The sequence below is a fragment of the Sinohyriopsis cumingii genome, chromosome 5 (genome assembly GCF_028554795.1).
Source record: "Sinohyriopsis cumingii isolate HCF-2022 chromosome 5, ASM2855479v2, whole genome shotgun sequence".
NCBI classification, from domain to species: domain Eukaryota; kingdom Metazoa; phylum Mollusca; class Bivalvia; order Unionida; family Unionidae; genus Sinohyriopsis; species Sinohyriopsis cumingii.
The window spans coordinates 60,578,177-60,597,434 of NC_142965.1; the positions used below are offsets into that span (position 1 = coordinate 60,578,177).

The 19,258-nt window shown below is 38.5% G+C and overlaps 1 protein-coding gene across 1 annotated transcript in view; it reads left to right on the forward strand.

The window, feature by feature from the left end:
- The first annotated feature begins 322 nt into the window (after positions 1 to 322).
- The window catches only part of LOC149799267 (cadherin-99C-like), a 218,348-nt gene continuing 199,412 nt past the window's right edge, over positions 323 to 19,258 (forward strand). The window contains exon 1 of the mRNA XM_089958573.1: positions 323 to 725. The gene's annotated coding sequence lies outside the window, so the exon portion shown is untranslated. The remainder of the gene's footprint in view (positions 726 to 19,258) is intronic.

The window sequence follows — 19,258 nt, forward strand, 5'->3', positions numbered from 1 at the left end:
GGATATCCCCGTCTTTATTCCTTGGCTGTATTTGTCTAAACGTTATGCCTTGCCCCTTTAATTGATCTTGCCGCGGTATTTGATTGACCAAGCGTGTCTCATTCTAAAGTGTCGTCTGCTACAAACATAACTATGGTAACGCCGGTCTCAAAAATTTTGTTCACGGTACACTAACTCAGGTGTATCATGTAGTTTTAGGAAGGTTTCAAATCGGAGAAAATGATACATGTTGTATCTTTGCTGAAATCGTGACTTTGTCCACAATATCTTTGTACAGAATTCAGTATCTGCTGTTGTAAATCTAAAAGTCCACGTGTGAAATTTCAATACAGTAAGCAACTTAAGTAGTCCTAAAACTCATTCAACTGTAACGCGTTAGCGTTTCAGAGTTTATTTTGTGTTCAAGGATATGCCACTGCAGTCACCAATATATACATATATTCTCTTATGTAAACGGACTATACATCGAGCTCATGAATACATCTAAACGGATAAAACCGTATTCAGGTGAGGATCAGAACAGTTATACAAAGCCTCCGCGCAGTGGGATTGCTATTTGGATATAATTAACTTGTGTAACTAACTCAGCTCAACGAATGAAATAGGTAGCATAGTATGTATAGTGAAGTGTCACAGTACTCGAGACTGTCTGATCGATATCTTTTTCAGGAATCAGGAACCGCAACCTCCAGCATCGTTTTCACAAGAGATATATTTCATACCAGGTAAGAAAATCTTTCGAAAATAAGTACACCAGAAATCCATAACATGCTTCTCGAATTCTAGAGTGAACTCAATTATGGTTTAAAATAGGATATAAAATATCAGTGCTGCATTGTACATAATACATAAAATGCGAAAACGGATAGCTAGCATTATTAATTATAAGTTAGAAACACAAGTTTAAGTTGTACCAGTCATCGTGTACCTGGTTTATACACGTGATTTTATATAGGGTACACAACTACTATGTTTGAATGGTCCTATTAGTACATTTCATATTGATATGTGTTATATGGGTTTGAATGCAAGCTCTTCACAAAATTAGCATCGTCACTGAAGTCGTTGTTGACAAAAAGGAGACATTATTTGTAATAACGATAATAATGTTAATAAACTGACGAATGTGATGAAAAAGGGATTGCCATACTAGCTTGTCAAATTAACTCACCGCTAGGCACAGCAGTTATGCTATCATTTACGTGTACATAGACTGACAGTCAAATGCACGTGTATTCTATTAAGTTAGTACTGCCAGGTCCACAAATCCAACTGATATAGTCTTTCGTTGGTCAAGGGCCTCCATTCACAAATGCTAGTTATAACATATCAAAAATAACTTAACCAATTGTCTGAGAATATGTTTTCCATGGAGCAATCTGCCATCAATGCATGCGAAATCATACCGATCTTTCGCCCAGTATCACAGCTGTTTTCTAAAATAAATATATAAAACCAGAAATGATGCTCGTATTGTTAGGGTTTTATTAAATGATGCCGATCAATCATCAAATTGGTCTGCTTTATTATTAATAGAAATAAATATAAACGGCGACATATAAAATAAAGAACAACAAAAATGAACAAACAAGTGAATAATTTGAAAGAAAGCATTATAATAAATGGTCTATTAAATTTATACTACCGATGCCTATCTGCCATCAAATATGGCTATCAGGTACAAGAAAAAGTGTAAAACCTTCAAATGATTTCTTCTCACCAAATGATTAGCCGAAACATACCACATATGACAAAAATCGTTACGGCATAAAGGCACCATAACACTTTGCGAATGATGCAAATCCGCCATTACATATCGCCACCATAAATAGAAACAGAAAATCCTCGAAACCAAATCTTCTCCCAAACCACTTAACACAGGTTGGGCAAGTTTTACAGACAACATTCTGACTTAAATTGCGTTTAAATATTTATAAATGATGCCAACCACAATTAAGTATGGCAGCCGTTAATAAAAAAAATTAAAGACATTTATACAAATTATCTATAAAAAAAAAAACCCAAAGCTCAACAGAATCTGACGAGGCTTCCTGGCAATGTTGGGCAAATGATGATGATGATGTTCCATTCGATATATCTGAAGATGCCAAAAACACACAAAAAATCCCTCACATAGCACAAAAACAACAGATCGTTTTGTAGAAGCTGTATTCACACAATATGCAATCAACAGCATTGGAAAGAATTTCTACAAAAAGAAACCAAATAACAAACTATGTCTGGGCCAGTATATCTTGCATTTTGCAATACGGCAGATGTCAACAATCTGAATGATCTTGATCCCAGTCTGGCCTCTTTTTTTGTGTTTTGTGTTGAAGTGCTATCATTCTCTCTCTCTCTCTCTCTCTCTCTCTCTCTCTCTCTCTCTCTCTCACCTATCCTACTCCCCTTCCCCCCGGGTAGTATGGGCGGACTAGTAATGGCCAGAATCTATCGTAAAATCATCGTGTTAAACTAGCTGAAGATTGATTAGAATAACACTCATATATCTTTTGTATTTCATACTTTTACATTTTTAATTGAATAAACATTGATTATATTGAAGCACATAATGAAATGTTATATTAATTACAAATTAAAAACCAAATTGAAGGAAGATCAGGATTTATTGACCCCAAACTTCTTTCGTCTATTGCTATTACTTATTGGGCATATTATAACTGTTTTATGCCCCGAGTGGCCGAGTGGTCTAAAGCGCTCTCCGTCACGGATCACTGCCATCTCACCTCTGTCTGCGTAGGTTCGAGTCTCGGGCTCGGCCAATGTGGATATGTGAGAAAGCTTGCCGGTAGCTTCTCGTGGGTCGGTGGTTCTTTCCGGGGTTTTCCCGGGTTCTTCCTCCATCATTAATACTGGCCGCCATGTATAGCCTATCATGTGCTGAAAGATGGCGTTAAACCCTATAACAACAACAACATTACTTTTGAAGAGAAATAGGTGCATTCCTTAAGCACGTGCAAACGTACTTGTATATAAGAATTAGCATGCTGGAAGAAAAAAGACTTCTGCTTGAACTATTCATGTACAAAGAAACAATTTATTTCCATTCAAATCTCTCTTATCAAATCTGTATGTAGTGCAACATTTTTTCATTTCTGGATCTTTCAACCTCGCTGTGGGCTTAACAACTAACTGTACATCCCTGAGAACGTATAACCGGTTTATGGGTACATGCACAAGCCGGGTGTCCTGAGTGGCCCAGCGGGCGAAAGCGCTCACCGTTACGGATCACTGCCATCTCACCTGTTTGCGTGGGTTAGAGTCTCGGGCCCGGCCAATGTGGGTACGTAAGAAAGCTTGCCATAGTTTCTCGTGGGTCGGTGGTTCTATCATCTATTGCATCTATAATGGCTGGAGACAGATTCCGCGGAATCTTGGATTAACCAGAAATTGAGATTTTTTTCAGCCTCGAGTTGACCCTTCTGTTTGAGACACGTCATACTGTTTCTACATCCACGTGTGATTAGTGATAATACCATTCTGGTGTATGCATTTAGGCTCGAGGACGTACGAAGTGGTGTTACCTGGGTGAGTCCAAATGTCTTGAGCATCTCTTGGAGGAGATAATTTGCGGGCTTAACACTTTTGCCTGCGCACACTTTTTACTTTCTTTTAAAGGACTTCAGTCGTATGTGTATACTTCCTTGGCCACAAAGCTTCTATTGCGCCGGCATTTGTGGCAATATCGATCGTTTCTAAGATTTAAACTTCCTCTGTTCGCGAGGAAGTAGTTAAAATCGAATGAGAGAAATAAATTAATAAAAATTACAAAGGGGGGGGGGGCCTTATTGGAGCGAATAGGTACTCCCAGCACTCGTCGTCCCCTCACCGCGGCAGTTTTCACGTTTGTTGAATATATGTATATACATCCGAGGAAGTTGTCATCCCCTCCCATATTTTACCTGTGGATTTCACCTCACCCTGAAAGCTAAATATGGTCTTTGATACACCGAATATACCCTTCGTTACAGCCCTTTCAGTTAGACGTACAGCTGGACTGCAAGCATATGAAACATTCGCGTACTGTGGTACTGCTCCGTGTCACAGTAGGCCTATCCGTTTATCATCCATCTATTTCAAAACACCTCAAGGTTTACTCTTAAGGTTGTATTTCCGAGGAAAACTAAATTATGTGTGTACAGAATTATGTGCTGAAGATTTAATTTTAAGCATGTCATAAATATTAAAAAGTAACGTATCATTCACCACACCTGAATTAATACCTCAGCTGGGTTTTTTCCTATATCGAGGTCATGTCAGTGACACGCTTTCTGAAATTCCCGACGAAGATCCCATCACGCTCATTTAGTATTGTATCAAGTGTTCTGTCAGTCACTGCACACAAAGATTACGGTGCCTTCGCCAAAAATAAAATAAAATTAATAATAATAATAATAAGAATAAGAATAAGAATTATTATTATTATTATTATTATTATTATTATTAATGAAGTGTTTGCCTGTACTGCATTTAAAACATGCACATATGAGAAAATGTTTTGTCTGAATTAGTGCTAAAGAAGGCACCTGTCCACTGAGGCCAATTTGTCCTTTCCCATGACTCTTTTAAGACAGGATTCGCTCTCTGTCTATCTCTCTGTATCTGTCTGTGTCTCTTCGTCAGACCACATGATAGTAAAATGTTGCAAATATGAAAACTTATATTAACTGAGACCACATTTATGATGTAACTCGAGGATTTAGAAACGATCATTAGGTATTTATTCAGATAGGTAACTTAATGCAGAACAATTTCATCTCGATTTCGAAAATTTTATACTTTAGGTTACGCATTAAAATAGCGTATAAATTTCTACAGTAAATCCCCCTCTGTTTCGTAATAGTTGTAGCACCTCTGCTTCCGTCGATGTAACACTCCTCTGATGGTAGGACTGATAATCGAATCCCTATTCATTACTTGCACTTATACTGGGGTTGTTGTTGTTGTTGTTGTTGTAAGGTTTAACGCCATTTTCAGCACAAGATAAGCTGCCAATATAAATAGTGGAGGAAGTATCCGGGGAAAACCCATGAAAAGCTACTGACAAGCTTTCTCACATACCCACATTGGCCGAACCCGAGACTCGACCCCACGTAGACAGAGGTGAGATGGCAATGATCCATAACGGTGAGCAATTTAGACCACTGGACTACTCGGGGCCCCCTTATACTGGGTGCCTAAACAGTTCTAAAAATACGTGCACAGGCCAACCAAGTTCTTGATTGGTGAACAGCATATCAATGCAACTCGTCAAAGAACTCACCATACACCCCAATACAATTTCCCAACTGATTATCCAATTAATAAACGCCGTGTTTTTTCCCCCCATTCATTTCCGGTATATTGTTCCTGAATAGGAAATCCGTACTTCCAATTGCATGGCAAATTGTCTGCACCATAGCGAATATTTGCATTAATAGGATTCAGTCCAAAGGGTGTGTGTGCGTGATTTGGATTTTTAACGTAGCTTTGACAAAATTTCCGTCATATCACTTCGATGTCTGCAGTGTGGCAGTTTATGGTGGTTTACAACAGGTGCATCATGCCGCAGACATGCAGCATGATGTCCCACCCAGTCACATTATCCTGACTCCAGGCCGACCAGTCCTAACACAAACCTCTTAATGTTGAGCGCCTAGCGAGGCAGCTGTTAGTAACAGTTTTTTTTTATAAGTTTTTTTGTATGACTCAGCTGGGGTGCCAACCCACGACCTCCTGCATCCGCTGCGGACACTCTAACAACTTGGCCACCGGAGCGGTTCCAGTCAAAAGTTACGCTGGAGCTAAATTATTGGCAGCAGTTTGAAGGCATCAAAATATCCACTGAAACTAGTCGAGTTAGTCAGAAGGTACCTGGATGGCCAGGTATTTTGCCTGGAAACATTATGGACATAAAACTCTCTTGAGCGTCCCGCTTCCTGAAATTAGTCATGGTCTTTGCCACAGGGGCTCGTTACAAAGAAAATCAAGGGATGGGGGTTCTAACCTGTAACAATATAACACAAGGGAAGACACCGGTCCGCACCCCTCGGTAGTTTCAACACTGCTAGTTTATCCTAACTGCGTCTGCTAATTTCTAGCTTAGGACAGTCGTAATCAAGAATAGTTCAAATTTCAAAACAGCTCAACATACTTCGTTCAGTTTGTGACATAATGGCGAAAATGCAATAATTGTTTGCCGATTTGGACGTTGGGACAACAGCCGTCTGGAAGTGCCGTTTGCATTCGGATAGTCTTGGATTTCACCATTGACTGAAAGGTAACATCCGAACAAACTCGAGTGCGCAGTTCAGTGCTAAATACAAGCAGACGATAGCAAAGAAAGAAATGGACAATTGTACTGTGCCATGGTAAAATTAGATTAGTAGCGTAGATACTGCTAATTATCTAAATGTTAAATTGTGTTCAATATTTTATGCACACTCGAATTTGTTCGGATTTTACCTTTCGGTCAATGGTGAAATCCAAGACTATCCGAATGCTGTTGTTGTTGTGGGGTTTAAGGCCATTTTTCAGCACATGATGGACTATGCATGGCGGCCAGTATTAATGGTGGAGGAAGAACCCGGAAAAACCCCGGGAAGAACCACCGACCCACGAGAAGGTGCTGGCAAGCTTTCTCACTTAACCACATTGGCCGAATCCTGGACTCGAACAGACGCAGACAGAGGTGAGATGGCAGTGATCCGTAACGGAGAGCGCTTTAGACCACTTGGTCACCTATCCGAATGCAAACTGTCACTTCTAGACGGCTGTCACTACGTCCAAATCGGCGAACAATTATTGCATTTTCTCCATTATGTCACAAACTGAACGACGTGTGTCGAGCTGTTTTGAAAATTGAACTATTCTTGATTACTACTGGCATAAATTGGAAATTAGCAGACGTAAGTAGGATAAACTAGTAGTGTTGGAACTACCGACGGGTGCGGACTGGTGTTTTCTCTTGTGTTATATTGTTACAGGTTAGAACCCCCATCCCTTGATTTTCTTTGTAACGAGCCCCGGTGGTCTTTGCTAGGTTTCTCCAAACCAAACTATTGTATTTTCTGTTGAGTCGGGTTAAGAAAAGTAAATACATGTTTCATCATGTGACTATCTAGCTGTTTGGCGATATCAACCCGATCATGTTTTTGACAGTCGTCAACAACTGCGGGACCCATGTATCACAAAACTTGCTAAGCAACAACGTATTCTTTAGTATAGTAAGAACATCTAATGAATTGATGACTGGGATACTAGAAATATCCTTCCACTGAATACCGACGATCTTCATGTATTGTCTCCTTCACGTCCGCCACTTTACACTCACCAGTTGCAGAACATGGTCTTCCATGTATTTGCAGATACCTTTGAAACGACGAAGCTACATCAGAATTGTTGGATATGACAGAAAATTACATCCTGACATTTTTACTGGAGTCAATCCTAATTAATACTAGTCAGACAATACCCAAAGTTCGCCCGTATTTTTCAGCATGCTCTTCTCTGGCTTGTTCAGGTCAGTGTAGTTTACCTAGGTTAAGTCACGTGCATTTATCTGCAGGAGTCCACCGTGCTTCACGTACGCATATGATTTTAAGAGAATGTTATTTTATCTATAGATTGGAGTTAAATTTATGGACAGGATCGAAACAATAAACTAAGACCGTTATAACAAAATATTCAGCAATACGAGAGTTCCTATCAGCTCCTTCAAAAGTAATAAATTCAATTAACGCTGTATTACGCATGCTAACGTATGTACAATAACTCACAGACAGGCAGGCAGTATCACTGCCCGCCTTCTTTGCCCAGCCGAGATGCATGGGGTAAAAACCTCATTGAAAAAGAAATAGCTTAATGTTTAGTTGTCAAAAAAAAAAAAATCATCTAACGTGCCATTTGCATTTCCTCCTGTCAAGCACAGCATATACAGCTCACTCAAGAATACATTAGAGCATATTACGTATCGAGTTCAAAATTTAAGTGTCCGAAGTATTTAGCATTTTTGTTATCCGTACATTTTTAGAACATTTCTTTCTATTGTTATACTAACATACCCTTATAACCGATACATACATTATTTAAAGTTTAATTGACCATTTTAATGAGTATAATGTAACACCTGCATACATCTTATTTGTACGCTGTCTGGTAATGGTGAAAAGTATGAATGTATTTTGACCTAAATGTCAGAGTTAGACAATGAAAGGGTCTAGTTTTCAGACCAGTTCAAGATGTAACATTTAAGAGTGCGTCCATTCCTGAATCACCCAGAAAACAATAATTCTTAGATTAAAAACCTTCCAGAAAGTCAAAAGGTAAATCATTTATACATGTATTTCTTGCATTAAGTGACAAGTGTTATGACACGAAGTGGCATGCATACAATCAATTAAGTGACTTAAAGGGATATATAAAAGGCGCTATAGCTGAGTTTATAAAACTTTCAAAACAGGATCATAAACATGGACAATTTGGCTTCTTTGGGTCAGGCTTGGTGGAATACGCCTTAAACAAGGTTAAAACGCAGTACTTTATGAAACCTTCATGTTTCTATATCTGCTATTAACCGGCACTGCATTTACCGGCTTGCCTTGATGTCTGTAAGAATAATAGAAAACTACTCTAATGATTACCGCTTTTAAAAAACACATGTCTGAAAGAACCCCTTTTAGCTGCCTTTTACATAGAGGATATTTTCTTTTCCTACGGTAATACCTGATATATTTCATCGTGTGATACCAAAAACATGATATTTTAACAAGTAGCGAAGTAATGGTAACTACCGATCATAATTCGTAAGCTAATATTGATATCAAAACAACCACCAATCATATGACGTCAAATAATATTTATATCAGACAACTACCGATCATAATACGTCAACTAATATTTATATCAAAACAACTATATATAATATATTTGTGTGTGTGTGTGTGTGTGTGTGTGTGCGCGCGCGCTTGTGTGTACGCGCTTGTGTGTGTAAAGCTTCAGCCAAGTCACTAAAAGTCCGTCCACATTATCACCATGGCGGTATTTTGCCTTTCACTTGATTGTAGACCGTGGTCTTCCACTGTGCAGTACGGGTATGTCTCTTTTCTGGTTACGAGTTTCCCAAATGTTCAGACCTCCCGTTCATTGTACGATTTGTTTAACGAGTACTTTTACTGATCTCGAAGCCAGCTTCCCCTTTGGGCCTAAAAACTCGGACTGACTAATACCGCAAGGGAGATTACTTTGACATCTTGAATTTCGGAAACACCCTCCCACCTCTTTTAGCTTAGTTAATCAGGATTACTTTCTTTAAACGCCAAAATTTTAACACTCCCGTCAAAGTCAAAATAAGCCTCTCTAGTTCGCCTTTATTAATAACTATTCAGGAAAATATCATTTTGTGACATATTTTTTGAATGGCCCAAGATTTTCCAAAAGTTTTTGCTCTGGCTTGTTTCAATCCTGTAATTCCTTCCTTACACTTAACCCTACTTTGACATATCTGTAATCCTGAGTATTGCTTTTGTTTCTTAGATAACTAATCAAATTCTAACAACACCGTTAGGTTATGTGTAATATATAGATAACACGGATTGTACTGTCAGTGATGTAAACCATTAAGTTATGTGTATTATATAGATAACACTGTCGATGACGTAAACGATGGCTAGAAGAATCTTAATACTTTCTTTTTCACTTTCGAGTTTTCTTAAAAATGGTCCTGAATATAAGTGTGCTGTTCAACAATGTTCTATATTAGTGAACAGATTGTCAGAGCATCCCATCAATGCATTCAGTGTTCTTTATTAATGATCAGATCGTCAGTGCATCCCATCAATGCATTCAGTTATTTAGTGCTAATTTTTTTATTCACTTTTGGAAGGGTTGTTCACTATTAATTAGAAAACTGCAATAAATTGTTTTCCCATCTGCGCTTTTTTTGTAAAGGAATTCAGTCTTAAATCACTTGGATCTAAGCTATGGCTGTATGGATAAGTCTGGAAAAGTTTCGATGCTATATCCGTTTAAGAAATCAGTCAAGAATGCGTATCCGGTCCGTCGTCTTGACGAAGATGGATGCCGAAGGTACCGTTTCGTGGACATGCGATTCAATATTATTCAACTTTTGCAACACATTGGAGGTAAAAAAGTGCCCAGTGACGCTAGAAGTATCAGATACGTGGACAATTTGTTCTTCTTCTTCGCATCACAGTAAGACTACGACCAGCAAATTTTGGTTTCTGCTAGTTTTCTCTGATGCAAACGTTTTGTTTTCGCTTGAGTTGGGCTCACAAAAAGCAAATATATATTTTATCACCTGTGAAAATCTTTCAAACGTATCTGAACAACCTTGGTATGTTTTGTGAGGATCCGTTTGGCGATTTAAGCCACATTATGTTTTGGGATAGCCACCAACAAATGCGGGATCCATGTTTCACAAATCTTGCTGAGCTTCAAATGATTCTTCCGAATATGAAGAATAGCTAACGAATTAATGAGGTTGATAATTGTAATATCATCCAGTTTATATCGAGGATCATGATCATTTACCGCCTTACAGTAGTCACATCCCGTTCACCAATCTCAGTCAAGGGTCGTCTACAAAATGGGTCATCTTCCATGATTTCGCGACAATCTTTAAAACGACAAAACCACATAAAAATTGTAAGATGTGGCAGAGAATCACATCCGTGAACCAAATCAACCTTGATACCAGTGGGGCAATACTCTAAGATCGTTCAGAGCATACAGTATGTTATTTGCTCAGTTGTATATCGTAACGTGTTTAGGCTCTAAAAACAGCAACAAAAGAAAGAGTGAAAACAACAAGCTTTGAAAAATTTAACAAATAATTTAATTCTCGGAAGAAAAAAAGAACAAAACAATGTAAACAAATAAGAACTTACGGTTTTAAGAATCAAATCCAGAAATAATCCAAGAATAATCCACGAAATAAATTTTAGAAATCCTAGTAATGAAAATGAAATGTTTTAATGAATACAAGTTCGAGTCCCAACGAAAAATCCCAACTGGAAGGCAATGACGTATGCTATAGTCTTTATAGTACATATGTGTCTACAGTTCTTTGCTGATTCACAAACAGTATTCCAGTGTTTGAATTTACAAATAAAATTTGAAGAAACTTCTTTGTCCAAGAATTCTGTATGAGCACTCAAATATTTCCAAGTCAAATAATTAATCTTTTAGAATCCAAATAATTTGAATATAAATTAAAATATAACTCCAAACTGGTCACAACGAAACACTTTCCAGTGTCCAAAGTAAAAGCCCAACTGAGATTTTTTAAAAAAAAGATACCCGTATGAGAGTCACGTGATCACTTTCCAGAACAGTATATAAACTACTTACATGTCCAAGGTCACGTAATCCAGTACAGCCTCGATTGCAGTATTATCATTTATACATTAAGAATGAATTAACAAGAAAAAAGTGTTTACTTGATTCTCAATCAAGGCCAGGATCTATGTGAGCAAAAGATGCAAATTTCTGTTTTTAGGTATTTTCGACAAAACAGGACAAACTAATTTCTGGAAAATATGAAATTCCTAGTAAACAAAATTTCATTACTTAACATGTAATGAAATAAAAATATAAAGATTTTAAAACTTACAAAAATTCAATTAAATCAAATATAAATTAAACCAATTATACGAAACATATAGCTTTTCTCAATCTCCAACATTTCTCGGTCACAGTCATTTACCGATGTTACATCAGACGCATATATCTACATGTGTCTGACGTGCTACAGGTAATTTTATATAACGTTGTTTGGCCTTTTGATATTTACAGGCACAAATATATATTAAAAGTATTCAGAACGCTTCGAATGCCTGTCGTATTTCCGTCAACAAGTTTGATTCCAAACATATTGCATTGTATTTTAATTGCATTATATCGAGGTCAAATGCCTCTCCATAATCCCCGTCATAAGTACGGAACGATATTCCTGGTTCTGCACTTATGGCTTTCAGTGGATTTGATTATGCAGAAGATTATACCTGCTTTTAAAAACTACAGGTAAGAAGAAAGCATACAAAACTGCAGGATGACAATATTTTTTCCTTAAAAGTGCAGACTAAATTTGGCCATATTTTCAGGAGCTTGTTATGTTGATCAATTAGGTGAGCTTTAACATGCAAACAAATTAATAGATATAAATGCATGCACATGCTCCCATATAAACAACACTACAAAAAGAGGATGGCTTAAACGTCTTGCTACAAATCGAATCCCTCATTTTGCTGTGACAAAGCAATTCGGCACACCTCGATGAATTCAGTCTAAATTTGCTTGAGTGACCTAAAGGTAAATGAGCATTCACAATCCAATATTATCATAACATGATCGCGCACGAACATAAACCTGCAGGTGTTGTTCACTTTCTTTCCAAATATAGATAGCTTTATAATTTCTTTCTATTTATGAGCGTCAGTTGTAATTAATACTCTCTACACCATACACCTAAAGTACACTATTTTCAGTATATAAAAAATCTTGAGCATTGTTCGATATATCATATTTAAGAGCTATGTACAGACGGATGTTCTTTTTTTCTGACACAAAAAAACGTAGTTTCATCTACATGCAATTACATTATCGTTAAGTTATCGGTGGAACTATGAAGAATTGAAGGCAATGGAATCAAGCTAGGATATAAACCAAATGTGCCATGTGGCATTTGCTGAAGAGAAGCAACGCTCACAATGACATAACCAGCTCGTTTGCGGACATGTTGCAACCAGTACCAATCGTTCACGAGCAATTATGTCAGATTAGCAGGCTAACCCTGATGGTACTTGCCTTTTACAAGGAAGTTACATCATGGTTTGAATATGAATGTACGTCCTACTCGGTCTGCGTCTGCGTGGGGCTATAAATTGCTTCAAATGATACAAATGATTGTAATATGTATCATAATTAATCCCATTGTTAACCTAAGGTAATGCAGTTTTTGGTATGCAGTATTAAATATATACCAACATTGAGACGTTATATAAAGTTCGATGAACGCCCCATTATCAACGTGTGAATATAATTAGTTGAAATAGAAATTGTTGGCCTCTTTCACTTTGATATGTGTTTTTTTTTAAAGAATCTCTCGGATAATGGGCAAACGTATGTAATGGACATTCACATTATTTCTATTGCTGGTTTCTATTACTATCTATAGTCCGGTAAACTGTAGTCATTCACAATACCGTGTATGATTTGTTCTGTGATCCCATCGTCTCTCTAGAACTTAAGGCATTATTGGAAAGGGAGAAAGGTTTTCGTTTTTGAATTCCTGTGATATACAAAAAACTTCACTGAAAGTCAATTGCACGTGAACATTAAAATGAACGGACGTGTTATCAGAGTCTTCGTTTGCTTAAACACTGCATGGAGAGTATTTTGTTTAGCAATTAAATAACTTAGCGATCAAAGACTGAGCTCGAGAAATTAAGTCGAATACAAATGTTGAATATTTTATATTGTAACCTCTACTGATATACATCGGCAAAATGTATGTCCTCGAAAAACATCATAGATGTATTTGTGGCTCATGCATATATTGTCTCTTTTTTCCAAGCAAGATTTACTGGACAATTTGTATACCATTAAGTCAGAATGGGGACTGGAAAGATTTCACTCGGGGTGCTTTATTTACACCAAAGTGGGTAACCATAAAGGAGGGTACATGTGAAAATTTTAAGTTTAGTCAAGAGAGAGAGGGTTGTCTAATTGAAAGTTTTATGTGTTACCCGAGCTTTGTTTGAGATTTCTTTCTTTAATTTATTCGAGTGCCGAGAAGGTAAGTTCTCACGCTCCCAATTGCCTACATGACTGGTCATTAAATTCACTCTATTCTAACACCGGTAGGTGTAGATCGTCTTTAAATACACCAGGATCTAATCATACAATTTGTTATAGACTGTATTTATTTTCTGCTTGTTTTCGCAGACAACACCCCTGGGTCGTACGGTCATCAAGATCTTTCGATGACATAAAACTATTATGGTGGGTGGGGTCACTTTTTGATGTTGTGGTAATTTAACCAATGATGGAGCGCCTTCACAGAGACACTAAGACTGTATTATCTATTTCTGTTAAATATATATACACAATAAAATTAACAAGTGCAATATATGCACATTGTAAATGTAAGGATTATGTACGGGATGGTACTTTATCTAATATATTGTTGATTTATCGTAAGACTCGTTAAAAAATAGAGTAAAGCAACAAACAGCAAGATCCAGATCTGCAGTCGCATAATGCGCCTGCAGGTCAGGGTCTATGATTCTTTTTCTACTGATTGCTATCAACAAACTGCACAGACCAAGATATGCCGGCGCATTATGCGACGGCAGATCTGGGTATGTGCAGTTTGCATTTGGACTCGTCTTAGAATCGAGAATACGGTAGATATAAGTGGCAAAGGATCAAGCTTGAAGCGGGTTAGCTGGTGATGGGGTAGATTACAGACCGAATGATTAGGGTGGCTGTATACTTCCATCAAGCTGTAGCATCGAGACCTAAAAATCAGCGTTGACGGCAACAGTAATTTGCTTCGTAAAATATCTGGCCTAAACAGGACTGTAACGGCCGATTAATGTTTATTTTGTTAGGTTGTCTCAAAGTCCATTTTACGCAATATTTCTTGAAAAACTGTTTTGGAATAAAATCGATTATTGCTCATTTTTTGCGATTAAAGAGACATTATGTTTCTAAATTTGTTCCAATCAAATTTACATAGTACTGGAGCAAATAGCGTCTCACACTATGGTTGGTTGATTAATGCTGTAAATGCAGGTATGAAAATGACGAAACATTCATATTGTGCTTAGGGCTCGAGATCACAAGGACTTTTTAACTTCGAAAATCTGTTTCTGTTCAACTAATTGCGAAACCTCAATCTCATGCTCATATTCAGAGTTCGATCATCTCAGTGCCCGATGCTAAGTGACCGATGACCACCATTCAGAATTCTATCATCTCAGTGCCTGATGCTAAGTGACCGATGATCACCCTTCAGAGTTCGATCATCTCAGTGCCTGATGCTAAGTAACCGATGACCACCATTCAGAATTCTATCATCTCAGTGCCTGATGCTAAGTGACCGGTGACCACCATTCAGAGTTCTATAATCTCAGTGACTGATGCTAAGTGACCGATAATCGCCATTCAGAGTTCTATCATCTCAGTGCCTGATGCTAAGTGACCGATGACCACCATTCAGAGTTCTCTCATATCAGTGACTAATGCTAAGTGACCGCTGGCCACCATTCAGAGTTCTATCAGTATAGTGCCTGATGCTAAGTGACCGATGACTACCATTCAGAGTTTTATAATCTCAGTGCCTGATGCTAAGTGACCGATGATCGCCATTCAGAGTTCTAGCATCTCAGTGCCTGATGCAAAGTGACCGATGACCACCATTCAGAGTTCTATCATATCAGTGCCTGATGCTAAGTGACCGATGACCACCATTCAGAGTTTTATCATATCAGTGCCTGATTCTAAGTGACCGATGACCACCATTCAGAGTTCTGTCATATCAGTGACTAATGCTAAGTGACTGCTGGCCACCATTCATAGTTCTATCAGTATAGTGCCTGATGCTAAGTGACCGATGACTACCATTCAGAGTTCTATAATCTCAGTGCCTGATGCTAAGTGACCGATGATCGCCATTCAGAGTTCTAGCATCTCAGTGCCTGATGCAAAGTGACCGATGACCACCATTCAGAGTTCTATCGTATCAGTGCCTGATGCTAAGTGACCGATGACCATCATTCAGAGTTCTATCATATCAGTGTCTGATGCTAAGTGACCGATGACCACCATTCAGAGCTTGATCATCTCAGTGCCCGATGCTAAGTGACCGATGACCGCCATTAAGAGTTCGGTCATCTCAGTGCCTGATGCTAAGTGACCGATGACCACCATTCAGAGTTCTATCATCTCAGTACCTAATGCTAAGTGACCGATGACCATCATTCAGAGTTCCATCATCTCAGTGCCTGATGCTAAGTGACCGATGACCACCATTCAGAGTTCGATCATCTCAGTGCCAGATGCTAAATGATCGTCGACCACCATTCAGAGTTCGATCATCTCAGCGCCTGATGCAAAGTGACCGATGATCACCAGCTCAATAACTGTGTAGTTTTCTTGCGTGTTCCATTAAGGTTTATGTGCCCTTCATGGTGGGGGTGGGATTGGCCGAGAAGTAAAGCGCGCTCGCCTTTACCGATCACATCCATCTCACCTCTGTCCGGATGGGTTCGAGTCTTGGGCTCTGCCAGTGTGGCACGCGAGAAACCTAGCCAGTAGCGTCCATTGGGTAGGTGGTTCTTCCTAGAATTTTCCCGGGTATTTCTATACCAGATATGAATCAGTCACAATAATCAATAGATGGAACACCATAACCAATAGATGAACATAATAATCAATAGACGAACACGACGGTATGAGGACATGTGTGTGTGTGTGTGCTGCTATATTAAAAAATTGTGGTTGTTTTCAAATAGTTTTAAAATCTTTTTGACTTTGTAATTTACTGGTTTTGTTTTAGAACCTTCAAAAAATCAGTTGCTTGCTAAGGCTTCAGATGATTGATATCTTTACCTATTTGTAATTACAGCAATGTAATATAGGTACATGTACCATAATTCAGTTTAATATATAGTTTCTTTCTTGCTCATTTAAAATCAAATGAACGGTGTATGTGTAATACGTCTTAAGAAAAAGAGATCGGATTGTGCGCCTTTTATAATGTGAAGCATTCTTAAAAAAAAGAAAGGATTCATCTACATTCATACAGACAGTGAGATTTGGTCGGTACTTCTAGTGTAAATCCAAGATATCTGTAGTAGTGAAAGGGGTCACCCTACGGACAATGGGAATTAGCATTACAGGGACCCCTGGGTCACTCTACGGACAATGGAAATTTAACATGGAGAAAAATCGTGGGTCACTCTACGGACAAGGGGAATTAACATGGAGAAAATCGTGGGTCACTCTACGGACAAGGGGAATTTAACATGGCAATAAATCGTGGGTCACTCTACGGACAAGGGGAATTTAACATGGGATTTTTTTTTTAAAAATTTTTTTAAAAAAGGGGTAGGCAATTCAAAGACTATCTCTTTTCGAGAAATATGGCTGGCCCTGAAAAGGGCCTTTGATTTTTATGTTAATGTATTCATTAACATAAATGGCACCGCATTGGTCTTCTTCTTGTCCTTAGGCTGCGTCTTACTGTTGGTCCGTACATCAGCACTCTTTTCAGGCATCCTTGTCTTTCGACGTAGATCCTACGTATCCACAGGCTGGTGTTGGTCCTGTGGACAACGGTCCACTTCGATCGGACATACATGAGCAAGTCTGTCCGAAACATCATGGAAGACACAAGGGTGGATGACTCAACTGTAGTCCACATCTTGAAGCGACGAGAACAGGTGAATCAATGCATTGAACGGCGCTTATTTATAGGCGGAGGAAGGATTGAAACGGATTGAGTTCATTTACCAATCCGAACACGCGTTACAGAATTCAGTCAGCTCGCATCCAATCCGAAGAGAGCAGTCTGTGACGTCACATAGTCTATTTAGATTCGCTAGCGCTTGTGTGCAGTCAATCTATGCGACAGTGATTCAACATGACGGAAACTCAGAAAACGATCCATTGGGGTGCACCAGCAGGGGAGACTGCCCAAGGGAACTCGGACTTACTTTCAGAAGAGGTGAATTGGGATTTTGTGGATTTTCTCTCCTCGCAAGAATTTGTTCCGGAACCTTCGTTACCTTCTTCATTACCGCAAGTGGAGAATTTTAGACAGAGACAGAAAGAAGAATTGGAGAAATTTATACAACGACAAAAGGAAGCGGAACAGGCTTTTCTCCTACAGCAACAGCAACAAGAAGAAGAGGTAAGAAAAAAACAACAGCAAGAAGAAGTAGCAGCAAAGAAACAAGAGGGTGAAAATCAAACGGTCACGGTACTGTTGGACATTTTAGCGGAGTTAAGAAGTCTGAAACAAATGTATCAGACTTCTTTATCACGACCGAAGAGAATACGACCTTCCCGAGCTAAACACGTCAACCCTGTGACTAAGCCTACCGTACCACCCTTAGTGATTTCAACCCAATCATTATCATCATCATCAACATTACGCAGTCCAGAAGTAGGCCTTGGCCGTGGCAAAGGCATAAGGCAGTTAAAGTTGATTGCTTAAACTCACCCTTTCACCATGAAGAAAAAGGCCCTTTTCAGGGCCACCCACATTTCTCGAAAAGAAATACAATTTCAATTTGCCAATAACTCAAAAAAAAAAAATAAACCCCACCCATTTTACCCTTATTGTACGTGTCTGTCTATGAGTGCGTGAGTGTAGCTTCTTATTTTAAAATCACAACTCAAAGACACTTACCTTATATCATTCATTTATTCTTTTCTCCATTTTTTACAATCCAATTCACAATTCACAACACAACACTTTAATGAAAAGTTCATTGATTTCTTCTTTTCTCCTTGTTTAGTCTCTCTGTTTTTTGAATTTCTTCACCGTCACACTCTTTTCCTCTTCTTCCTCCTCACTTTCTTCCCTTCTTCTTTTTTTCTCCTGTTTCTTTTTCTTCACCTGTCTTCTTTCTTCCTCAGAAGAATCCCTCTCTTCCTCTGAAGAATCCCTCTCTTCTTCTGAAGAATTCCTCTTTTCTTCTGACTCCTCTTGTTTCTTTTTTGGGCAATCTGGAGACCAATGTCCTTTTTCTTTACAATAATAACAGGTATCTTGACTTTTGTCTTTTTTATCCCCTGTTTTTTTTCTTTTTTGACGGTCTGGACACTCTGAAGACCAATGCCCTTTCTTCTGACAGATATAGCAAGTATCTTGACTTTTATCTCTAAAGGAAGGAGAGTAGTCCGTAGGCTGGTCTGAAGAGAATTTTCTAATGACCCCTCGCAAAGCTCTGACGAAACGTTCCATCTGGTCAGTCTCTTCCATCGTTGTGTTCGGCTTGAGAGTGAAATGAATAGTGAAAGGACAAGACACACACCCTTTTATATACGCTGGTCTGCTATGACTATAAAGTAGTTTATGGTGTTTGAACTTGAGTCATTTGACTTTTTGCTTTCAAGATGAAACGATCCCATTCATTCGAGAAGAAAGAAGAAGAAAGTAAGAGGCAGAAACGTGATCTATCGCCTCGTACCAGGGCTGAAATCTTGGCACAAATTCATGCCAGTG